This window comes from Coregonus lavaretus (assembly GCF_964263955.1).
Source record: "Coregonus lavaretus genome assembly, chromosome: 16".
Classification (NCBI taxonomy): Eukaryota; Metazoa; Chordata; class Actinopteri; order Salmoniformes; family Salmonidae; genus Coregonus; species Coregonus lavaretus.
The window spans coordinates 14,820,062-14,846,750 of NC_140003.1; the positions used below are offsets into that span (position 1 = coordinate 14,820,062).

At 41.1% G+C, this 26,689-nt stretch overlaps 1 pseudogene across 1 annotated transcript; it reads left to right on the forward strand.

Moving 5' to 3' along the window:
• Positions 1-1,048: 1,048 nt before the first annotated feature.
• On the forward strand, positions 1,049-11,169 carry LOC311144165 (nostrin-like; annotated as a pseudogene). Its single transcript, XR_014615550.1, has 14 exons — positions 1,049-1,087; positions 1,211-1,366; positions 1,647-1,730; positions 1,847-1,909; positions 2,033-2,114; positions 2,245-2,307; positions 5,758-5,857; positions 5,963-6,088; positions 6,306-6,404; positions 6,488-6,613; positions 6,736-6,846; positions 8,579-8,827; positions 8,902-8,972; positions 10,654-11,169. The product of XR_014615550.1 is annotated as a nostrin-like (transcript).
• Positions 11,170-26,689: the final 15,520 nt, after the last annotated feature.

The window sequence follows — 26,689 nt, forward strand, 5'->3', positions numbered from 1 at the left end:
ATATTCATTCAACAGTACTTTTGGGACCTTCATCTTGCTAATCCATTCTCATACATTCTCATTTAAATATAACTAGATGTAGTGCATATTCAACTTAAAGTAGCATTTGTATTTCAGAGAAAAACAATAGCTCTCCAGAAACCCATGTAATTTCTCTTTTTACTTGTATTGGCAAATATGAATCATCCAACGACACATGGATTGAATAGGAAGTGTATTGTGTAGGTCTCTAATGCAGTATCAATCATCCCTGTTGTTGATGTTAAGAGATGACATAATACTTTAATGGTAGTATTATAAAGGCCTGGGTTTACTCTGTCTGCAAGAAAGGGAAAGGGGAGGTACTAATGAAAAGGGTTTTCATGAATTTTGAATAACTTTGGGAAAATTAAGAAATGTATTGACATTAATTATCATGTGCACAACGTTACAGTGGGTGGGTGAGGACATAAATGGTTGAATCTTCCAATGGAATTTTCCTTTGTGCACTGGCTATATACTGAGTGTACAAAACATTAGGAACACCTTCAAGGTGTCGAAAGCATTCCACAGGGATACTGGTCCATGTTGACTCCAATGCTTCCCATAGTTGTGTCAAGTTGGCTGGATCTCCTTTGGGTGGTGGACCATTCTTGATACACACAGGAAACTGTTGAGTGTGAAAAACCCAGCAGCGTTGCAGTTCTTGACACACTCAAACCGGTGCGCCTGACACCTACTACCATACCCCATTCAAAAGCGCTTACATGTTTTGTCTTGCCCATTCACCCTCTGCATGGCACACAAACACAATCCATGTGTCAATTGTCTCAAGGCTTAAAAATCCTTCTTTAACCTGTCTCCTCCCCTTTATCTACACTGATTGAAGTGAATTTAACTAGTGACATCAATAAGGGATCATAGCTTACACCTGGATTCACCTGGTCAGTCTATGTCATGGAAAGAGCAAGTGTTCTTAATGTTTTGTATACTCAGTGTATTTGCTCAGGTGATTTCCGCATGAATGACTTTAGGAGGAGAGTGTTCAAAGTGCAAAGTCAATAAACCACCTGGACTGAAAATGCCGGACCCTGTGAGCAACTGTACGGTGAGTACTCACTCTACCTCTTTTCAAAGACTACACTTAGTCAAATGGACAAAGAAAAATGTAGCTTATTTCTCCTTTATATGTTTGTACCATAAGTCAAAATGTAATGGATTTTCTTCATAGCTGTTTTTATTAGTGGTTACTCAAGATAGCCACAGCTTGACAACACCACGACTTGGTGAATGTGTTTTAGTACAACCTATTGTACCAAGATCTGAAGAGGTTTTCCAAAAATGGGGAGCATTTCTGCAAGGAGCTCATGACAGTATTTCAGCAAAGGTATGGTCAATGTAATGTTATGTCTTTGCATACACAACTCCTTGAGAATATCCTTTAGTGAGGTCATTTATTTGAGCATATTATGCCATCTCAGATTGGAAAAGTAAAACACTTTTGATGCTGGACCGCACATATTCTTTTTTTATTACGTACCAACACATCCATTCAGAACTGCATGCTGAAGTCCTAACTTCTGGATTGAATTTGGATTACCTGTAGTCACTGTTTCACCTCAGTGTGAAAAAAGTAACGTGCCTTGATGACATTTCTCTGTGACTAGGGCTGAGCTGGAAATCAGTTATGCCAAGGGACTGCAGAAGTTTGCTGGGAAACTCCTCAAGGCATCCAAGGTGATGAATGACAAGTGAGTTAGGTACCTTTTCGATAAAATATCAACTGTAAGTGGAAGTCATGTGCCAATGTAATAGTGCTCTAATCTCTCTCTCTAATCTGCATGTTGTTGTTTTCATTTCCATGAAGTTCCACCTACCGAGCATGGTGCCATGTATCTGATGAAATGTACTCAACAGCAGACACACACAGGTATTACACGCATTACCTTATGACCTTAACATAATATATCATATTATGACATTATTATGAGCCTTTCCTGTAGTAAATATGTTGTTGGATATTTTGTAGTCTGAGATTATGTTTTGGTTTTAGAGCGCTAGGAAGTGCTTTTCAGGAAGAAGCCATTTTAGAAATTCGACAAGTCATAGAGGTGCACAACAAGAGGAAGAGACCTGTAAGTAATTTGGACCATTTATTCCTACCAACACATCACTCTACATCACTCTACATCATTCTACATCACTCTACATCACTCTACATCATTCTACATTGAGACATATTATTCTTATCCCTTTCTTGAATAGCTTGATAATGTTGTTGAGAAAACCGGAAAACTTGTTGTGACTAACTGGAGTGAACAAATCAAGGTAAGCCTTCCTTAAATTTTTTGCAAACCTTTTATTTATTTTTATTTTTTATTTAACCTTTATTTAACTAGGCAGGTCAGTTAAGAACAAATTCTTATTTACAATGACTGCCTACCAAAAGGCAAAAGGCCTCCTGCGGGGACGGGGGCTGGGATTAAAAATAAAAATATAGGACAAAACACACATCATGACAAGAGAGACACCACAACACTACATAAAGCGAGACCTAAGACAACAACATAGCATGGCAGCAACACATGACAACACAGCATGGTAGCAACACAACATGACAACAACATGGTAGCAACACAACATGGCAGCAGCACAACATGGTAGCAGCACAAAACATGGTACAAACATTATTGGGCACAGACAACAGCACAAAGGCAAGAAGGTAGAGACAACAATACATCACGTGAAGCAGCCACAACTGTCAGTAAGAGTGTCCATGATTGAGTCTTTGAATGAAGAGATGGACATAAAACTGTCCAGTTTGAGTGTTTTTTGCAGCTCGTTCCAGTTGCTAGCTGCAGCGAACTGAAAAGAGGAGCGACCCAGGGATGTGTGTGCTTTGGGGACCTTTAACAGAATGTGACTGGCAGAACGGGTGTTGTTTGTGGAGGATGAACGCTGCAGTAGGTATCTCAGATAGGGGGGAGTGAAGCCTAAGAGGGCTTTATAAATAAACATCAACCAGTGGGTCTTGCGACGGGTATACAGAGATGACCAGTTTACAGAGGAGTATAGAGTGCAATGGTGTGTCCTATAAGGAGTATTGGTGGCAAATCTGATGGCCGAATGGTAAAGAACATCTAGCCGCTCAAGAGCACCCTTACCCGCCGATCTATAAATTACGTCTCCGTAATCTAGCATGGGTAGGATGGTCATCTGAATCAGGGTTAGTTTGGCAGCTGGGTTGAAAGAGGAGCAATTATGATAGAGAAAACCAAGTCTAGATTTAACCTTAGCCTGCAGCTTTGATATGTGCTGAGAGAAGGACAGTGAACCGTCTAGCCATACTCCCAAGTACCTGTATGAGGTGACTACCTCAAGCTCTAAACCCTCAGAGGTAGTAATCACAACGGTGGGGAGAGGGGCATTCTTCGAACCACATAACCTTTGTTTTGGAGATGTTCAGAACAAGGTTAAGGGCAGAGAAAGCTTGTTAGACACAAACAAAGCTTTGTTGTAGAGCGTTTAACACAAAATCCGGGGAGGGGCCAGCTGAGTATAAGACTACAGTGAGGGAAAAAAGTATTTGATCCCCTGCTGATTTTGTACGTTTGCCCACTGACAAAGAAATTATCAGTCTATAATTTTTATGGTAGATTTATTTGAACAGTGAGAGACAGAATAACAACAACAAAATCCAGAAAAACGCATGTCAAAAATGTTATAAATTGATTTGCATTTTAATGAGGGAAATAAGTATTTGACCCCTCTGCAAAACATGACTTAGTACTTGGTGGCAAAACCCTTTTTGGCAATCACAGAGGTCAGACGTTTGTTGTAGTTGGCCACCAGGTTTGCACACATCTCAGGAGGGATTTTGTCCCACTCCTCTTTGCAGATCTTCTCCAAGTCATTAAGGTTTCGAGCCTGATATTTGGCAACTCAAACCTTCAGCTCCCTCCACAGATTTTCTATGGGATTAAGGTCTGGAGACTGGCTAGGCCACTCCAGGACCTTAATGTGCTTCATCTTGAGCCACTCCTTTGTTGCCTTGGCCGTGTGTTCTGGGTCATTGTCATGCTGGAATACCCATCCACGACCCATTTTCAATGCCCTGGCTGAGGGAAGGAGGTTCTCACCCAAGATTTGACGGTACATGGCCCCGTCTGTCAGGGTTGAGTGTAGAGGGAACGTGGAATCACACGCAGGACACAGAGATTCAAAAAACAGATGTCTTTAGTGAAGTCCGACAGTACAAGCCAACACGGCAACAGGCCACAGGCGAAACATACGCACACTGGAATGTCCAAAGTAAATGTGCACAACATGCAGGACTCTCTTAAACAAAACGAAATACAGAGAGCACAGAACAGCAGACCAACAACAACACGTGACATCAAACAATTACACACAACACCTGACCAAACACAAGAGAACTAAATAGGGTGCCTAATGAACACTTAACAATGAACAGGTGTAACAAACAGACAAAACCAATCTAACATGAAACATCGAACGGTGGCAGCTAGTACTCCGGAGACGACGACCGCCGAAGCCTGCCCGAACAAGGAGAAGGAGCCGCCTCGGCCGAAACCGTGACACCGTCCATCGTCCCTTTGATGCGGTGAAGTTGTCCTGTCCCATAGGCAGCATTCCTCCTACTCCAAACACGGCGAGTTGAGTTGATGCCAAAGAGCTCCATTTTGGTCTCATCTGACCACAACACTTTCACCCAGTTCTCCTCTGAATCATTCAGATGTTCATTGGAAAACTTCAGACGGGCATGTATATGAGCTTTCTTGAGCAGGGGGACCTTGCGGGCGCTGCAGGATTTCAGTCCTTCATGGCGTTGTGTGTTACCAATTGTTTTCTTGGTGACTATGGTCCCAGCTTCCTTGAGATCGTTGACGAGATCGTTGACAAGATCCTCCCGTGTAGTTCTGGGCTGATTCCTCACCGTTCTCATGATCATTGCAACTCCACGAGGTGAGATCTTGCATGGAGCCCCAGGCCGAGGGAGATTGATAGTTATTTTGTGTTTCTTCCATTTGCGAATAATCGCACCAACTGTTGTCACCTTCTCACCAAGCTGCTTGGCGATGGTCTTGTGGCCCATTCCAGCCTTGTGTAGGTCTACAATCTTGTCCCTGACATCCTTGGAGAGCTCTTTGGTCTTGGCCATGGTGGAGAGTTTGGAATCTGATTGATTGATTGCTTCTGTGGACAGGTGTCTTTTATACAGGTAACAAGCTGAGATTAGGAGCACTCCCTTTAAGAGTGTGCTCCTAATCTCAGCTCGTTACCAGTATAAAAGACACCTGGGAGCCAGAAATCTTTCTGATTGAGAGGGGGTCAAATACTTATTTCCCTCATTAAAATGCAAATCAATTTATAAAATGTTTGACATGCGTTTTTCTGGATTTTGTTGTTGTTATTCTGTCTCTCACTGTTCAAATAAACCTACCATTAAAAGTATAGACTGATCATTTCTTTGTCAGTGGGCAAACGATATATAGGATATCTTCTGATGTGATCAAAGCAACAATATTGTTTCATATTGAGGTCATTTACAATTGAAGTGTCCTGGCTGCATATCAGTTCAAAATAAAGATAAATCCAGGGGGTACTGTATTGATCAGTCAATCAAGTCTAAATTAAATTAACTCTAAATGAACTCTACTTCCTTGTACATTTCTGAGACGTTACATTATTTGGTTGATTACATAAATCAAAGAAAATTATTGGTTAAGAATATTGTTTATACATTTTCCCTCACAGATTAAGAAGAAATTGGTTGGAATGACAAAAGACCACGAGGCCCTGTTCAACTTTGTTGAAAAGAATACACTCATTTGCACAGAGAAAAAACTAACAGAAGGTACTGCACTGAATATGTATTGTATGATGTATGTATGTTAATGAAAACGGACATTCTCAATGTAATAAAAGTTTAAAAAAGATGACTTGATCTGTTGTTGACTAGATGATGAACCGACTGACAAAGTCTGCTGAGGCCCAAACGAGAGCAGATGAGAAGTACTTCAACATCAACATGGATGGCCATCAAATCAGACTAAAGTGGGAAAACACGCTGAAAAACTGCTACCAGGTTCTGACCAATCACTACAGTACATTTGTTCCAAAACCATTTGTATTGAGAAAATATACTGCTGGTCTAGAGAAGGGGTCAATACAGGTCACCCAACAAGTTTAGATTTGCAGAGTTTAGTTGTATTGTACGGCTCCTCTCCAAGTTAGAGAGAGTCAGGTTTTGAGTTTTGCAGCATTCATATTGTGTGGCTGCTAGACTAACTTTATCATTTCAGATAATCCAGGAGCTTGAGAAACAGCGGATAGAAGTTCTGTGCAACATACTGAATGAATATAACCTCCACATGGCAAGCTTCGGACAGACCTTCGTACATGTGAGCGTTCTTCCCAAAATGACCCTAATTACAACCCTGTGACAAAAACTGTATCATTCATTATCCTCTTGTATGACTTACAGAGCCAGAAACAAAGAGAGCAAGCCATCCAGAGAGTTGATTTGGAGAAGGATATCCAACGTCTGGTGGAGGAAACCAGTGTAACAGCAGAGGACAACAAGGCTGAGTTTCTGATGGCTGATAATTTTGTAAGGGTCAATTTTGTTCACATAATTGTACAGTAGATTTGTACTTGTAAATAGTTCTGGGATTGGTGTGATTTTGCCTGACATTACACAGTGCCTGACCCCAAATGACTTATGTTAATCAGGAGGAGGACAGTAAGTCATTGATGGAAATAGACAGAAGAAGAGATGCCATCAAATCCAGACTCCAGCGGCTGGAGGACAGTATCACGAAAACAAAAACTAAGACTGTGATGGTAAGTGTTGAAAAATGAAAGCAAAGAATTCCACTGGAAATAATACATTTCTGAGTGAAACCTTTTTGTTTCATGTGTTTAAATGTCTTCCAATATCCAATGAATAATAGGTCTTGAGAGACTGGTGAAGACCTACTCTGAAAACCCATCGTTCTCAAACAAAAAGAACCTGGAATACACGGAACAGTTGCTTGATGAGGACATTTACATACTGCAATATACGCTTAAAAAAATATTTGTTCATCTTTTTCCTGTATATATTTCCCATCATTGTGTTGTTGAATGTGATTTCCTATTGGATGTCTACAGACCACTCTAAAACTGGACCTTCTTGAGGCAATTAATTGCAAACTCTCCACCACATTGGCTGAATTGGAGGGAGAACATAAGACTTTGCATCGATTCAGTGACAGTATAAGAAAATGGAAAGAAAAGGTACACTACATGACCAAAAGTATGTGGACACCTGCTCGTCAAACATCTTTTCAAAATCATGTGCATTAATATGGAGTTGGTCCCCCCTTTGCTGCTATAACAGCCTCCACTCTTCTGGGAAGGCTTTCCACTAGATGTTGGAACATTACTGCAGGGACTTGCTGCCATTCAGCCACAAGAGCATTAGTGACGTCGGGCACTGATGTTGGGCGATTAGGCCTGGCTCGCAGTCGGCGTTCCAATTCATCCCAAAGGCGTTCGATGGGGTTAAGGTCAGGGCTCTGTGCAGGCCAGTCAACTTCCACACCGATCTCGACAAACCATTTCTGTATGGACCTCGCTTTGTGCACGGGGGCATTGTCATGCTGAAACAGGAAAGGGCCTTTGTTGCCACAAAGTTGGAAGCACAGAATCGTCTAGAATGTCATTGTATGCTGTAGCGTTAAGATTTCCCTTCACTGGAACTAAGGGGCCTAGGCCGAACCATGAAAAACAGCCCCAGGCCCTTATTCCTCCTCCACCAAACTTTACAGTTGGTACTATGCATTCGGGTAGGTAGCGTTCTCCTGGCATCCGCCAAACCAAGATTTGTCCGTCGGACTGCCAGATGCGCATGGTGATCTTGTGTGCTGCTGTTCGGCCATGGAAACACATTTCATGAAGCTCCCGACGAACAGTTCTTGTGCTGACGTTGCTTCCAGAGGCAGTTTGGAACTCGTTAGTGAGTGTTGCAACAGAGGACAGACGATTTTTACGCACTACGCGCTTCAGTGGTCCCATTCCGTGAGCTTGTGTGGCCTAACACTTCGCAGCTGAGCCGTTGTTGCTCCTAGACATTTCCACTTCACAATAACAGCACTTACTGTACAGTTGACCGGGGCAGCTCTAGGAGGGCAGAAATTTGGCGAACTGACTTGTTGGAAAGGTGGCATCCTATGACGGTGCCACGTTGAAAGTCACTGAGCTCTTCAGTAAGGCTATTCTACTACCAATGTTTGTCTATGGAGATTGCATGGCTGTGTGCTCAATTTTATACACCTGTCAGCAACGGGTGTGGCTGAAATAGCCAAATCAATTAATTTTGTGTATATATAGTGTAGATTCATAATCAAAGTGCGTTTGTCAGGGCATTGTACAAATTCATTCTAGCCTATATTATATAATTTACAACATATACAGTTCATTCAGATTTAGACAGCACAAACACCATGGCATAACCTTTTTGATGACACAAAAGACTATATGCAATTTAACATGTTAAAATACATCCTAACCAGATTATGTTCTGTTTTCAAAGGATTGTGAGCACAGTATTATTCAATTGGCCCATCCAGTCAAAATCAGAAAGACAACATTCAGATCGCGTTTGAGGAGCTCCATCATTTACAAAGGACCCTCTCAGAGTGTGACATCAGCAGAGGCCCCAGTGAAAGCAAACCATGTCTTGACTGCTGTCATTCAAGATAGAGCCACACTCTCCTGGAGCTGCAGTGTTGATGGAGCCATGGCCAAGACTGATGACGAGGAAGGTGACACCGATACACATGTACGATCACAAAGATTTATCATTCCGATCTTGCCCTAACAAGAAACACTAATACATAGAAATGTCTCCTTCAGGTGCAGAATTGGGAAATGCAAAGCACTTTTCGATTTCACAGACAGAGAAGATGAGTTGATTATGAAAGAAGGTAAGGAACATTAAAAATAGACTGTAGGGATGGATGAAAAACCTTATTACAGTGGGGGAAAAAAGTATTTAGTCAGCCACCAATTGTGCAAGTACTCCCACTTAAAAAGATGAGAGAGGCCTGTAATTTTCATCATAGGTATACGTCAACTATGAGAGACAAAATGAGAAAAAAAAATCCAGAAAATCACATTGTAGGATTTTTTATGAATTTATTTGCAAATTATGGTGGAAAATAAGTATTTGGTCACCTACAAACAAGCAAGATTTCTGGCTCTCACAGACCTGTAACTTCTTCTTTAAGAGGCTCCTCTGTCCTCCACTCGTTACCTGTATTAATGGCACCTGTTTGAACTTGTTATCAGTATAAAAGACACCTGTCCACAACCTCAAACAGTCACACTCCAAACTCCACTATGGCCAAGACCAAAGAGCTGTCAAAGGACACCAGAAACAAAATTGTAGACCTGCACCAGGCTGGGAAGACTGAATCTGCAATAGGTAAGCAGCTTGGTTTGAAGAAATCAACTGTGGGAGCAATTATTAGGAAATGGAAGACTTACAAGACCACTGATAATCTCCCTCGATCTGGGGCTCCACGCAAGATCTCACCCCGTGGGGTCAAAATGATCACAAGAACGGTGAGCAAAAATCCCAGAACCACACGGGGGGACCTAGTGAATGACCTGCAGAGAGCTGGGACCAAAGTAACAAAGCCTACCATCAGTAACACACTACGCCGCCAGGGACTCAAATCCTGCAGTGCCAGACGTGTCCCCCTGCTTAAGCCAGTACATGTCCAGGCCCATCTGAAGTTTGCTAGAGTGCATTTGGATGATCCAGAAGAGGATTGGGAGAATGTCATATGGTTAGATGAAACCAAAATATAACTTTTTGGTAAAAACTCAACTCGTCGTGTTTTGAGGACAAAGAATGCTGAGTTGTATCCAAAGAACACCATACCTACTGTGAAGCATGGGGGTGGAAACATCATGCTTTGGGGCTGTTTTTCTGCAAAGGGACCAGGACGACTGATCCGTGTAAAGGAAAGAATGAATGGGGCCATGTATCGTGAGATTTTGAGTGAAAACCTCCTTCCATCAGCAAGGGCATTGAAGATGAAACGTGGCTGGGTCTTTCAGCATGACAATGATCCCAAACACACCGCCCGGGCAACGAAGGAGTGGCTTCGTAAGAAGCATTTCAAGGTCCTGGAGTGGCCTAGCCAGTCTCCAGATCTCAACCCCATAGAAAATCTTTGGAGGGAGTTGAAAGTCCGTGTTGCCCAGTGACAGCCCCAAAACATCACTGCTCTAGAGGAGATCTGCATGGAGAAATGGGCCAAAATACCAGCAACAGTGTGTGAAAACCTTGTGAAGACTTACAGAAAACGTTTAACCTGTGTCATTGCCAACAAAGGGTATATAACAAAGTATTGAGAAACTTTTGTTATTGACCAAATACTTATTTTCCACCATAATTTGCAAATAAATTCATTAAAAATCATACAATGTGATTTTCTGGAGAAAAAAATTCTCATTTTGTCTGTCATAGTTGACGTGTACCTATAATGAAAATTACAGGCCTCTCTCATCTTTTTAAGTGGGAGAACTTGCACAATTGGTGGCTGACTAAATACTTTTTTTCGCCACTGTATATACTAACAAAATCATTTGTTACAGGAGACCTTGACATCTATCAAAAGGAAGACAGTGGTTGGTGGTATGGGATTTTGAATGGACCGATAGGGTATTTTTCATCAACCTACGTGGAGGAGCTGCCCATGTTAAGTGTTGTAGGAACCTCAGATGTATGACAGTCTGTATTGGAACAAATGCACATGGTAAAGCATTTAGTCTTAAAATGTCAAAGTGTAAACTAAAACTTCAATCTATTGTGTGGCAGGTATTTTGGTATTATTTATACATATTCCAAAATGCCTGATAAAATGTGGGGGCCACTGAAGAACCCCACCAACTTGCAAATTGCATCTATTTAACATTTACATCATATAACAAACATGAACATGTATTACATACACAGGTCATGAGTGAGGTGGCGGATAATTGGCCTGAGATTCTCTTCACTGCATCCCTTGTCTAATTAACAAACCTTTGTAGATGTAATTAATCCAGTCAATATTTTTATCAATTGTAACCCACCAGAAAAACGTTGTTGTAAACTCTTCTCCAATTTGATCTGTGATTCGCATTACTTTGGTGTCTATAACATTGATAATCTCCGGGGTTCATGGTGAATTGGGGTGCCTTAGTATTATCCTTTTTAAGAGTGGTTATTTTAATATCAGAACAATTAGGCGAGGTTTGGTTTGATCCCAAATCTATCACACAAGAGAACATGGTCTGAGGCATAGGTGCAGTTAGAAGGGTTGGCCTACCTGTTGAACAGGCATAACAATTAGTTTGACCCAACACCCTAGCTGTGTAGTTCATCCACCTTACCCAGAAGTTCTCATTTGAAATTCCTTCTACTTCTCCTTGGTTCATTTCATGCAAGAGGAAATATTCTACCCTTGGTGGTTTAGTGCTATTTAGGATTCCTTCTGAGGGCCTTCCAAGGGGTATTAGACTAGTTTTTTGGTACCTCTGGTGATAACATTAGATCTACCTGCTGTTCTGTCTCGGGGGTGGAAGATTAATTTCTCTCCTGAAAAATTAGCCTCACACATGTATTTGCCCCGACATCATCAACACAGACCCAATAGTTCCTTGCTTATCATCTTGCATAATTGACATTACCGTTATCACCAGCTCCATTTTACATTTATCATGGGTTTGTTTAATTCCCCATCGGTGTGCTGCGTCCATTCCATTCTCATAGTATGTTCCCCAGGTATGTTTAAACACCCTTGCCCAAGGACATGAGCGTTCCCCAGTGCAAATGTATTTACCATACCTTCTAGGACCTAACTTTCTTGTACACGCCCCCTTCTTACCAAAGCCCCCAAAACCTCCTATCTCTTCATGGGAGAAGTCGAATGGTATCTTGAATCCCCCATCTTGTCCTAAACTGACTTTAACTATTAAAATAATCATTCCCCCAATAGTCTTTCTTGGTTTCAGTATTTCTACGAGATCTAATCAGTGCATAATTTCCCTGTTTAGGTTGACCTGGATGAATCCATAATATGGTTAACATGATGATGCAGCTCAGAGTCCCCCAAAATCCCCAAAACCGCCATCCCAATCCTGTCCCTGACCCACCTGCCTGGTACTTCCCCATACCCACACCTCTATAAACACCCCACAGTGATGAAAGGTCGGGGTAGGGTTTCTTCGTTAACAGAGTTTACCCCCGAACCCTAGTGGGCCAGTTCTTCTCTTTAACTCTGTGTGTGTTCAACAGTGTTGGTATGTGGGCCTACCTTTTTGCAGTGGGTAACGTGGACCCAAGTGGCTCTCTCAGCTATTCTTATAGCGAAGGCAGTTACCAATAGGACTTGGTATGGTCCCTCCCAGTGTAGCTGCTTTCAATCCTTTTTCCTCAACGATTGGATCCACACCCAGTCTCCAGGTTATATACTATGAATCACCTTCTCCTTTAATTCTCCTGTAGGACACAAATTCTTAGACATACGGGTATGGTTAACGAACAATTTTCTCATGTGTTCTGCTAGTGTATTCTCTAGTTCTATGTCTGCCTGTTCTGGTCCTGCCAACTGTGGCATTCTGTAAGGTCTTCCAAACACTTTCTCAAAGGGGGATAACCCATCTTTATCTGGGGTTACTCTAAATTTCTTCCCTTCACTCCGTGATAACTCTATAAAATCCATTTCCAATTGCTGGAAGGGGTACTTAGCCGGAGGATACTCACCCTGAGGTGCCCTTTGTCTGCCCTGGTGATTATTTTGAGCACAGATAACACATCTTGAACAAAAGTTTTTTTTGTGTAAAATAATTAGTAATCCCATATGCAACAAAGTGTTGTCTAATCTGCTCTACCATCCATCCCTCCCGTTGACACATGGCTCTGCCCGTGTGTCAATATTGCAGCATATCTAAACAGTAATTTCGGGAGAATTGGTAAGCAATCTTTGACCCATATTCCTTCCTTATTTACTGCGCCTTGCTTCACCCATCTGTGAACTTCCTTAATTGGGGCCCTACTGTAGCTCTCTATAAGTAGATCTCTATCTATCGAAACTTCCTCTTTTGACAGCTGACTGGGACCAGAGAAGTGTTTTAACCCTGCTGACAACATTTGATAATACCTCAACTTACTTCTATCCCGTAAAAGTAATCCAAGATTAGTACAATTTACTAGCAACAGGTATCCCTCATTCAGGGAAAGCTCTCTCTCTTCTGTTATTTTATGGTTCGAATCATATATATTATTACCAAATTATAAAGTTCTTCACACTTTTCACAGTACTATAAATTACCCTCAACTTGGTAAAATAATTATCTTAAAGTCCTCCTCTCATGCCTTTAGAATTTACCAGTGTGGATGATCAATTCACACCAGAAAGTCAAAACAGAGTTCAGAGGCCATTGAAATCATTCAACGAACTGTTCCATCCCATAGTATACTAAACATTACCCTCATCCTAAATATTTCATAAATGTTACTTATCCCAAGTGTTCATTAAGTCCTCATGACATTTATTCTCATAAGAAATCATGTATACCCTAAACTCAGTCAAAACCGAAAAACTCCATAAAATTCACTGTGTGTGCTCCTTTAAGACTTATCACCTTTGACCTGTTGAAAACCCCCTAAAATCAAAATAACAACCCTTTATAAACATCATACTAGGTGTGTTGTTTTTTATTAGAAAAACCCAATTGAAAAACAACAACCAAAAATAGCCAGGCCCCACTTAATTTGGTAGCTCACTTTTACGACCTAAATACTGCCTAACTCCACTAAACTGCTCCCCCTATCCCTGGGCAACATTCCAATGAGATAAGCGAATCTCTTTCTCCTGGAAGAGAAATTATTCATTTTGTTAACCTTCAATTACCATCAGTAATCTAAAGATGGTAAATACACACAAAACATGATACAAATATCCCCAGTCCTAACTCATCAATAATCGTTTGTATCAATCTAATTCCTCATAACTAATCCATAAAACCACTCAAAATTCCTCGAGTATACAATGATTATGTTTAATTGATTACCCTTCAGATCATATCCTCTTTAAATCTCACAATGATTATTGAACCCCTAAATCTGCTCCATGTGATCTCATCTCAAATGATCCATTATCAATTATTTGATCAACACCATAGGAAAATCTGTCTCCCCTTTTAATGTTCCTGTCGCCCCTGTAAATGTCATATTTCATTCATTAGCCAATACAATCACATACTCCGTGTAAGTAAGACATTATATTTTATCCCAGGAATCCCCTTAACATAATGCTATAGGAGACTTCCATCAATCCTGGAAGACACTATATAATACCACGTTTCATTAAGTTCACTACACCTTCTAATATAAACCTATAACCCCTTTCTATTAATTTAATCATCGCAAACTGTTGCATTGATGTTTTTAAAATATAAACCTATTGTTTAATAAATCCACTGTTTGCATTGAACACATCTCTCAGTCTCTCTAGGTATTGACTAATAGTCTCACTGTCTCCCTGCTTACACTCGTGGACTTTGGAGAAGTCGGCATGTCTGTGACAATATTCTCTCAGATTACCACAGAGTTGTGCCAATTTATCTCCATAAGCCCCTCCTTCTGCCCACTCTAGAACCGGCGCATTCCCATCTCCGGGAACCCAGTTTCCTCTCACTGCCGCCCAGTCCTTTAACACTATCTGTCTGACTGCCCTCTCTAGTTCCACTGTATTCACTTAAAGCTGGCGGTCAGCCCTTCCATATCTCTTCTGAACTGGTGTACCCCCATCTTAGGGTGGGGTATCCCTTCCACTGCTCTCACTACATCTCTCTGCTTCGTTGACTAAATCCTGGCATTAGTAAATTCTATCCACACACCACCAAAAACGAATAATCAGATTTGCATACACATAACTAGAAAGCATGAACTCAATGCCATTCTTGCTCAAACAATGCAACTCAACATCTCTCGTCACCCAATCTCCATCACTTTCTTCACACAGGAAACCCTGTACAATCTCCATCCTCTATTGCTGACTCTCCATCCAACACTACTCCTCAACATTTCTTAAATCTAATTACCTCTGTTATCAACTAAAACCATAGCCACCTCTTATGAAACCCCCAATCTGTCATTGTTCAGAACACAGCAGATATAGGCAACTGTCCTTTCCAAGCAGGCCACAAACAACACCAAACACATGCCGCAGCCGACCAGCACATATTGAACTTATCTCCACAGTACTAACATCCAATGCAGTGATTGACGCTCCTCAATGAAACCCTAAATTGGCCCCATACAACACTACATTAACTATGTCTCACCCATGACGTATGTCTACGTTTGGGTGAGCAAGTTAATATATAATCACTATTCCAATCACTATTTTATGAAGTCTCTAGCCTCTCATCCAACACAAATCCCCATCATCAAATATACTCCCAGCAGAACTAAAAAAAAAAAAAACAGACTGTGATTTCCAGGACACTGCCCCTTTGTTTCTGGCCTCACTACATCTAAAGTTGCTGGGGCCCCTTTCATTCCCCGCCAATAGATTAGGTAAGGCTATCAGTGGGTACTGGCCCCCTCCTACTCTCTCATCTCCTGACTCATACTGACTCCCTCCTGAGTTTAGCTCTGAAACCTCCTGTTCCTCTCTTTTCTGTTTCTTTAGATCATTACCACAATTTACATGCATTTGTTTAATCATGGACTCTAGTTTAATTACTCTCTTTTCTGTTTAATTTAGATCAGTACCACAATGTACATGCATTTGTTTAATCATGGATTCCAGTTTAATTACATCAAGTCGCCCAGTAAAGCCATATTTCTTTCTCCAATTAGGTCCATAATACACATTTCGTTTGTCTCGCATTTCCATGTATTTCTCGTCCCCAGTAAATTCTGGGACCTCTTGTGAGGATTTGCCCCCCATGGTTGGTACTGTTAAAAAATCCCTTAGCCACCTCTTCTATATAACAAGTTATTCAAAACAGTTTCACACAACAATTGGAATCACTCCTTTCTGTATAGGTACTATTCCCCAGAATGATCTCCTTCTCTACGGAGGAATTCATCCCCACAATGTAATCTTGATAATTCCTGACAGTCTCATACAACAGGAATGGGTTCTCCCTCCTCTAGTGATCTTAAACGTCCAAATTTACTCAAAAATCCCTTCTCTTCCCTGTATTTCTTTAACCCCAGGTTCTCTGAATACAGGGTAGTTTATTTTGGTAATGGCCTATTAACGTGAATCGTTACGGATCCACCCTGAGCAATCCCAGACTGCCCCAATTAATGAATAAAGACTACTGACCTTATCCTTGCAGCCGAGATTCAATGTAGGTTTGGATTCCGTCACCGTCTCTGTCATTAATCAGGTGTCCTCTGGCCTGTCTTAACCCTTAATGTCAAAGGGCAGGACTTTCTATTTACGAATGTATCATTCGCCCGTCGACGGTTTTCAGAGTTACCTGGAATGACAGAGGCAGGTATTGGGTTCCGGCTCAGAAGGACCAAGCTGTTATGTGAATTATTTAACGAACTATTTCAGTGTCTCTGTGCGTCTCCCAAAATCAAGAAACGGACAGAGTCCCGGTCTGCATAGTCAGAGATTTATTCATTGAGAATTCTGCCATCACAATTTCAGAGTCCATCTTTTATACTCACACGTCATACAAAAATCTTTAGGCGGGCTGTAGTTTTCCACTTTAAAACTGCTCTCCTGACCATCAGTACACGCACACACACACACATACACACACACACACATGCATACACACACACATACATACACACACACACACACACATACACACACATGCATTCCTTAGTTATCGCCGTCCTCACAATATCCTGCATACTCCTTAAAAAGCCTAACAGTTTCTCTCCTCCCTAAATTGGGAGGCCCCTTTATCTTTGTTTCTCAGTTGTCTGTAGCCAGTTCTCCTTGTCCTTTGTTGTCTGGTCTAACTCTTACTCACATTGCTAAATAGTAGCTCAAGGTCATAGTCTTTACTGGTCCTACACTCACACATTCTAACACATTTCACACAGTTTCAGGGTGTAATAATTAGTCATTAATAATTAATCTATCAGTATCGTTTCAAATATTATTTCATCATCCTTGCATTTCTTTGAACATGTTTCTGCAGAAAGATAAGGAAGATTATTATAGCACTGAATATAACCGCATCAATGTCATACCGAGAACAGATTTGACGAACTGTCAGTGGGGTTGAACCCAATCCATGCCTGTCTCCATCATCTTGCTGATGCCTGAACAAGCATTTTGTTGCATATGTCTTCCATTGTGCTACTAAACCAATTCACCAGGTTTGCATCTGTAATGCATGCCATGATGATCTAGGTGACAGGAATTCAAAACACTGATTAGACGACATTTTGGCAAGATGCAAGATGGCCAGTTAAATGGGCAATCTGCAGTTCAAACGACAACAAAGGGGCCGCCCAGCCACTGTTTTGGTAAACAGCTGAGGGCCGGGACTGGACATTTTCTACGACTGTCAAATTAATAAACAAAAAACTATGGATACAAGCACTGACCATCTATGATCAAAATGATAGTTTTAACCATGTTTTGATGCTATACAGTGTTTGTTTACAATAGCGTAAAACAAGAGTATATTTGCCTCATGAGCTTAGAACAACTATTGCCCTATGATAACCCAGAATAGGCTAAGGTTTGATTACTCCATTGTTTCATACAACAATGTATGTTTAAAACTAATCATAATCATTTGACTGTCATGAACTGTATCTGAGTATTACAGGGGTTAGCCCTAGCCCTTGATCATGACTCCGTTCCATTCCATTACACATACAGTGCATTCGGAAAGTATTCAGACCTCTTGACTTTTTCCACTTTGTTACGTTACAGCCTTATTCTAAAATTGATTAAATTGTTTTTTCCCCCTAATCAATCTACACACAATACCCCATAATGACAAAGCAAAAACAGAAATATCACATTTACATAAGTATTCAGACCCTTTACTCAGTACTTTGTTGAAGCACCTTTGGCAGTGATTACAGCCTCGAGTCTTCTTGGGTATGAAGCTACAAGCTTGGCACAGCTGTATTTGGGGAGTTTCTCCCATTTCTTTCTGTAGATCCTCTCAAGCTCTGTCAGGTTGGATGGGGAGCGTTGCTGCACAGCTATTTTCAGGTCTCTCCAGAGATGTTCAAGTCTGGGCTCTGACTGGACCACTCAAGGACATTCAGAGACTTGTCCCGAAGCCACTCCTGCGTTGTCTTGGCTGTGTGCTTAGGGTTGTTGTCCTTTTGAAAGGTGAACCTTTACCCCAGTCTGAGGTCCTGAGCAAGTTTTCATCAAGGATCTCTGTACTTTGCTCCGTTCATCTTTCCCTTGATCCTGACTAGTCTCCCAGTCCTTGCCACTGAAAAACATCCCCACAGCATAATGCTGCCACCACCATGCTTCATCGTAGGGATGGTGCCTGGTTTCCTCCAGACATGTCGCTTGGCAACCAATCTTGGTTTCATCAGACCAGATAATCTTGTTTCTCATGGTCTGAGAGTCCTTTAGGTGTGGGCTATCATGTGCCTTTTACTGAGGAATGGCTTCCGTCTGGCCACACTACCATAAAGGCCTGATTGGTGGAGTGCTGCAGAGATGGTTGTCCTTCTGGAAGGTTCTCCCATCTCCACAGAGGAACTCTGGAGCTCTGTCAGAGTAACCATTGGGTTCTTGGTCACCTCTCTGACCAAGGCCCTTCTCCCCCGATTGCTCAGTTTGGCCGGGCAGACAGCTCTAGGAAGAGTTTTGGTGGTTCCAAACTTCTTCCATTGAAGAATGATGGAGGAGGCCACTTGGGGACCTTCAATGCTGCAGAAATATTTTGGTACCCTTCCCCAGATCTGTGCCTCGACACAATCCTGTCTCGGAGCTCTACGGACAATTATTTCGACCTCATGGCTTGGTTTTTGCTCTGACATGCACTGTCAACTGTGGGACCTTATATAGACAGGTGTGTGCCTTTCCAAATCATGTCCAATCAATTGAATTTACCACAGGTGGACTTCAATCAAGTTGTAGAAACATCTCAAGGATGATCAATTTCGAGTTTCATAGCAAAGGGTTTGAATAATTATGTAAATAAGGTATTTCTGTTTTTATTTTTAATAAATTAGCAAACATTTCTAAAAACATGTTTTTACTTTGTCAATATGGGTTATTGCATGTAGATTGAGGGAAAAAAAAATATTTAATCAATTTTAGAATAAGACTGAAGTAACAAAATGTGGAAAAGGGAATGTACTGTAAGTCATTGGACGAAGGCATCTTCTGTAGGGGGGAGTTTTGTTAATTTTCAAAAAACAAAAGATTACATTGATACACAACATTATAGGGTTAGGGTCAGGTTTTCCACACCGCCATAGTTCCATGTTACAGTGCCTGTTAACAGAAAACAGATGGAAGACCGAGTGAACTACCTGATCTGTGTCTCCGAACACCTGTGTGTAAATGGAAGAGAAGCCACAAATGTGTTGTCACTGAAAAATACTGTCTGCTGCAACTGTGTTAAAACAGGTATAGTAAGTGTGTATTTTGTATTTGTGAAATTATTGTGATTTTAAAGTAGAGGTATTTATGTTTTTTGGACCGTACCGCAATTGAGAATAGATTCATGTTTACATAGAGTATTTGGCTGTTTGGGCTTCCAGAGCTAATTCGCCCTTTTAAACAGAACATGTAAGGTTCTACGGTGTAACGTTAGTCTCCTTTAGTCCAATATTGGGCTAGGTTAGGCCATATTTCCCCAACTTCCGCATCCGTAAATCAAGTGTCGGAGCTGGCATTTTGCTGAAAAACCAGCTAATCCCAGATTGTTGTAGCTGTACACTGAAAGACAGGAACTCATGGTTGAGCAAGCCCAGTTAGCTAAAAACACAACACAGCTCAGCTCATGAACAAACGTGGCGGACGCGATTTATGTAACAATCATTTTAGCTATCATTTTATCAAACAACTGCTTATCAAATATGGTGAACTTTGTTAACTAACGTTACCGTAACAATTTTTGGATGTTCCTCGACCCAGAACTTTTGTCAGCTTTTCGCAGTTGTTTTCAAAATTCCGCGCTCAAGGAAACAAGGACTGTGAGCCAGTGTTGCCAACTCCTCAGTAAGGAAAGTAGCTGTTGGCTTTCCTAAAAGTTGCTAGAAGTCGCTAAATGACGTCATCACCCTATTTGCATAATTGGCCATGTGCATGTAATTGTGATGGAAGCTGTAGGAGAGAGGAATAACGTTGTGGGAGAGGCAAAAAGTGAGTAAAAAACACCCTAAATATGTTTAGAACTACAAATGAACTTTCTTCTGTCGATTCTTGTTTTTTTTTATGTCACAATTCCAACCCTCCTCCTTTATCCGGGCTTGGGACCGGCAGAAGTGACCCAAAAGAGACACTCTGGCGGAGTTACTTATTTTTTTTATTTATTTTTTTTTTATTTATTTTTAGTTTTCTTAAGTTTGGTTTGGTTTTTAACCTTATGGTCCACTTAGGAGCCTACAACAAGTCACAGTAAAACATGAACATTTTTAACCATAACGTTTTAAAAAATGTTTTGTATACAATCTACATTAACAATCTAAATGGACCAAAAGAGACAATAGAAAAAACTGTCAATGGCAATGTGAGAAAATGATGGTAACTAGTCTGGCCCTAATTCAGGTAATTTTTATTTTATTTTTTCAGACCCCCCTCCACACACACAGGCTGTGCTGGCTCACAGAAAGAGTGGGTCATCGTCATTTTGGTCAAGGCTCTCTATGGCGGGTTCAGCAACTGAGGGAGCTGACTTAAATGAGTAAGCAGCTGATGTGCCAAAAAGCTGCAAAACATTATCAGGCAGCTGGTGCTCATAGCAAGCCTCACCAGACAGCTTCAGTCCATATCGAATGTACAGGATGGAGTTAAGGGTCTGCAAGGACATCCGATTTCTAAGTTTGCTTTTTACCACACTCATCTGGCTGAATACTCTCTCGACTTCAGCATTCGAGTGTGGCAAGGACAACACAGACACAGCAGCCATGGCAAGTTCTTGAAACGGGTTGATATCAGCTGCATCCCTGAACTTCCAAATCTCACTCCAGAAGCCCAGTGTGTTTTTTGTCTCATTCCAATTACTAAGATGGATGGCACGCCATTGCTGGACAATCTTGTCTATCTCTGCAGGGGAGTAGCCAAGGAGCTTGGCTATTTTTTCTATTTCTCCAGGGCTCTTACTGTGCTTTAGAGTTTCCTCCACATTGAAAACTGACATGTACTGCAATGCTTCGATGTTGTCCGGCAGTCTCACCTTCAACTCATTAGTGAGGGAGATGGTGAAGGCCACACACTGCTTTCAGACATTGTTTTCATCCTCAGGCGCAAGGTGGAGCTCAGCTGCCTTTGACTCAAAAAGGTAACCAAGGTACGGTTTGGGACTGATGTATCCATCTATTGGCCCTTTGAGTACATCAACATTTGCCAGTGGATTCAGCACCCTGCTGCTCACAGACTTGACCAGGCTAACCAAGCTGTCAAGTAGCTTAAGAGGATCTACTTGCTCCCTCAAAAGCCTTGATGGCCAACTGTACCTCACCCAGCACTGACTTCAAAAAAGTCAGATACAATATGTTTTGAGGATCACTGTACATGGAGTATAAAACCTCAGCCATGTAGCAGTGTTCACTGGACTTGGTGACTACGAAATGCAGCCTAAGCTCCTCCCACTGGTCCAAAATGCGTGAAACCGGGGGTTCAATGGAGAGCCAACGTGTGGCACACACCTTGGTTATCTGTAAAGGTTTCTCCCCACAGTTGATGGTCTCATATATGGCCTTGTAGGCCTCCCTGTGCTTTGGAGACACTGAAAACCAGTTATAAGTCTCTCGTACCAAGTACTCCACACTACGGGGGATGGTGTCATTGGAAGCATGACTTACAGCAAGCTGCAGAGAGTGGCACACACAGCGAATAAGAACCAGATCTTTGAGGCCATACTACTCCTTCAGCACTTTATGGACCCCATTGTTAATTCCTGTCATAACAGAGGCATTGTCAGTCCCTATCCCCAGGAGTTTCTCTTTTTTAAGACAACACTTCTCGAGGAAAGCCACAACAGCACGGGCTATAGATATGGCATCTCCTCCCTCCAACTCAACAAGCCCCAGAAATGTTGATACAATTGTCTGCTTGGTGTCACTAAAGTACCTTATCACAACCCCCAGGTACTTAAACACATTACATCCGTGGACTCATCGAGGAGGAGGCTGAAACGCTGGTCACCCACATCTACGACCAACTTTTTCAGAAAGTATGGTGCTAGAACACCATTAATCATTTCTGTGCTCTTTGTCCTGTGCATTTTGAAGTGGGTAGCAGCAGTGGAGTCTGAGAAAGCAGCTCTACATGCTTCTCCAATGTGATCACATGCCAGCATGGAACAGTGTTCAGCGATAGCTAATGCCATGGTGGCCTCAGCCTTTTTTGCAGAGTCAATTTTTTTTAACCATAAATGGCAGCTTGTTTTGGGTGGAACTGTTATAAGGCTTTGCCTTTTGAGTATGTTTTTGAGTTGTCATGTGTTTTTTTTACATCACTAAGTTTGGCGTAGAAATCAGCCTTACAATACAGGCAGTATGCCCGTGTATCATCTCCAATAAATGGCATCAACCAGCCTTTGAATTCAGGGTTTGATTCTGTGGGAAATTATTCTCTTATATTTTAGATGTGCTGTTAGCTTAGAAAGAATATATTAATGATTAACCATAATAGGTTTGTGCTGTATTGACTTAGACTGTTTAACATAACAAGCTGTGATTAATGTGGGGAACTATTAGGGAGTAGGATGAGATAAGACTTGTGTCTCACAGACACAAACACAGCCTCTTTGTTAGAGCGCCCAAGGACATGTGTACTGCAAAAGTGCTGACTCTCTGGACAAGTTGCAAAACAACTAAACACCTGGCAACAGTGAAGCGCCAAGGGGATGGGACCAGCCTGTGCGCCAAAGATAGGCTGAGTAAGTCTAAACCACGCTCAGTCTCTACTCTGATAGGCCAGCAGGGAGCGGGAACTATCTCTGTCAGAGTATTTAAAGAAGAATTTATAACAATGGACCAGTTCTCTGTCTGCCCTGCGTGGTATTTCAGTGGACCCGTATATACGAACATCATATTTACCATTGAAGTGTTTTGCATTAATGAAAATACTAGTCTATTTTAGAAGACGTGTATTGACCTCTTTTGTTCCAATACCAGATTTGAATTGACGCAACTTATCAATTGGTGACCTCCGACTGTGATCTGGTAAAGGGACTTCGCTGGGTATTGTCCGGCCCATTGGACATCTCTGTCATTGGACGGTGTGTTTCACAAAGAGTCCGGACTACTAAAAACAGGTAAGCAGACACCTATTGTTATATAACTAAAGTTCTGCACATTGGCTTTATCCAAATTAATTTTGTGAAACACCTGTCTGATGTAAGTGAACTAAATTATGAAACTATTATGAGAAGATAGGCACCATATTGTGACATGCAAACCTGTGGTAAATGTGAGTGTTAAAACCATGGTATTATAGAGTATTGTTCCACCGGCATGTACCAGAGGGCTAGGTATGGCTAGGATCGGGGAAAATGCTGAAATCCCCAGGCTAGGACCACCAGAAGTGGGAACTGTGGGATATAGGGAATTATTGGTCTAAAAGTGTTGCGCTACTGGCAAGGATCGTATCTATGAGGGTACGGCTAGGATCAGAGGGACACTTACAATTTTAGATAGTGTTGCGCTATCGGCAAGGTCCGTAACTAGTACGGCTATGATCGTAGGAGCACTTTAAAGTACACTATAGTGTTGCGCTTCGGCAGGGAGTTGTACTTGGGGGTACACCCAGATCGGAGGAGCACTTTAAAGTATAGGGTGTCGTATGCATGAGAGTGCGAATGATCCCAGTGTAATAAAAGAGTGTTTGCAGACGAAATAAAAAAGTGAATGCAGGTTTTTTTTTTTTTTTTTTTTTTTTTTTTTTTTTTTTTTTCTTCGGGGGGAAGGATCAGTTTAATATTGCAGATAGATTGTATCTTCTATCAATGTAAGTGAATGCAGGTTACTAAAATTAATAAACCTGTATACCTTGATAGAAAACTAATTAGGAATTAAAGACGTCTGTGGCTGTCCAAACTGTATAATTTGTGAATAACTATTGGGTTTGTGGTTGTTTAAACCGTATAATTTGTGAATGATAATTGGGAATAGATATACTAAGGTAGAGAAATTAAAATAAAACGTATTAAAAGTGAGAAATAGAAACTTGAACCTAAAATTTTAAAACTTTTAGAATATAAATCAAAAGAAGGAAGCGTCGTGTACATTAATATGGCAGGACACACAAAGGCGGAACGAGTGCTGAAAGTACTGAAGTCCAACCTTGAAACAAAAGGAGGGAGGGGCTAGAGACAGCGAGAATATGGCTTTTGGAGAGTCAGGAAAGACTAAGAAGTGATTTGTGTCGATTAAGAATTGGCTAAAAACACCACGAAGCGATTATTTGAGAGGTACCTATACATTTCTAACGATATATACGTATGAACTTGCTAACCCGAACGAAGACGTACGTAATGGGTGAGAAAGTAGAGAATATGAGTTTAAGGTTGTGCCGTTGTTTGATCATGTGATAAGGTTTAATGGGTAATCGGACCATAACTAATGTGGGTATGGAAGTAATGTATAAACAGTGGAGAGCCAATAGGGGGCTCCATTGAACTATTATGTTTTGTTGGGCATTTCGGTGGCATTTCGGTGAAGTCTGTGTGTATGAGTGGAATTCGACGGCTGGTATGGGTGGTGACCGGATACTACTGAGTATTTGCTTTGTTGATGTTGAATGGAAGATTTGTAGCATGGTTGGGGTTAAATAGAAAGACTCACTTATTCAACCGAAATAGGTGCGGGGAGAGAGTTTTTGTGTTACTGAATGAGGTGAGAGTTAAACTACTGAGAATAGAGAAGTATTATGGACACTCCGTAATAAATAAACTGAACCAAACAAGACGTTACTACAGCAATAGAGGATGGTTAATGTTGTTACGTTAGTTTTTAAACCCGATGATAGAGGTAAATGCAGAACGCTGTTTGAGAGTGTGTTTTATTTTTGCTACTAGGGGATTTAGTGTTTGAGATGAAAGGGCTGGCTAGTCGGGAGTGATGACGTGGCTGGTTGTGCGACATGGAAGTGGTTGTTTGGCGTGCTTTGAAAACATTGCGGAATGTGTGGAGTGACTGGCGATGTATGTAGACGGTCCCGGGTTCGAACCCAGGTAGGGACAGGGGGTAAAGCTTTCGCATTGGGGCTATAGACCTAGATTACTACGTGGATTGAGAAATGTGAAAGGTTGAATTAGATAGCTTAAGTAGAAGTATTCTAGAAAGGTCTATGAAAATATGTTACAATGTCCTCGCGCCTCCCCCGTTGTGTAGGAAGGAGCAAGGGGACGGGTGAGAGACAGTACATAGTTCAAAAGTGATAGGGATATGAATTAAATGTATGCTTATCAACGATAGCAAGTATTTGTTTTATTAATTAGGGCCTAATCAGAGAGAACAGTTAAAGAAATTGAATAGCGAACTGAAATGGCGATAGAGCTGTGAAAATTGAGTTGAGGACAAAGGAGAATAATTTATGGCTCTGGTTAGCGGAAAAATAGAGACAGTCAAGCGAGTTAGATTGAGCTGTAATATTTCAAGTGGAGGTCTGAATACTTGACTGAAAGGCAGTGCTTTGATGAATTCTAATTGTTATTACTTTATTCGATAGGTTTCTTAACACCAGTGAACAGTGGTGAATGCAAATAGTTGGTGAATTCTAGAACAATAATTTATTTTCGTTACGGGGACCAGGGGATGCAAGGAGCTTTAGCTATTATGCTGAGGGAATAGCACCAACCTATAGTGGGTTCTAGATTTGTTAAATAAACAAACTTATATTTTAAACTAAAGTAATGCAATAGGCTACAATTATAACATTATCAGAAAAAGGTACAATTTAATGTGAAATAGTTATTACAATTATTATTAATAGTTATTACAGTTATTATCATTGATCCAGTAATGATAGAAGGATAGTAGAGGAAAGGCAAGGGATTAAATCTCATTTAGGGAAAGAAGAAGAGTATGAAGATATATTAGGGAGAAAATACCATTAACTGAGGGATATAAAACGTTTAGCTGAAAAAGACAGCAGGAATAATTTACCTTACACCCTAATATAGACATTGCATTACTTTTGATGTGACCGTGATTGTATTGGCTAAAAACTGAAATATGACATTTACAGGGGGGACAGGAACAATAGAAGGGGAGACAAATTTTCCTAGGGGGTTGAACAAATAATTGATAATGGATCATTTGAGATGAGATCACATGTAGCAGATTTAGAGTAATCAATTAAATAATCATTGTATACTCGAGGAATTTTGAGTGGTTTTATGGATTAGTTATGAGGAATTGGATTGATACAAACAATTATTGATGGGTTAGGACTGGGGATATTTGTATCATGTTTTGTGTGTACTACCATCTTTAGGTTACTGA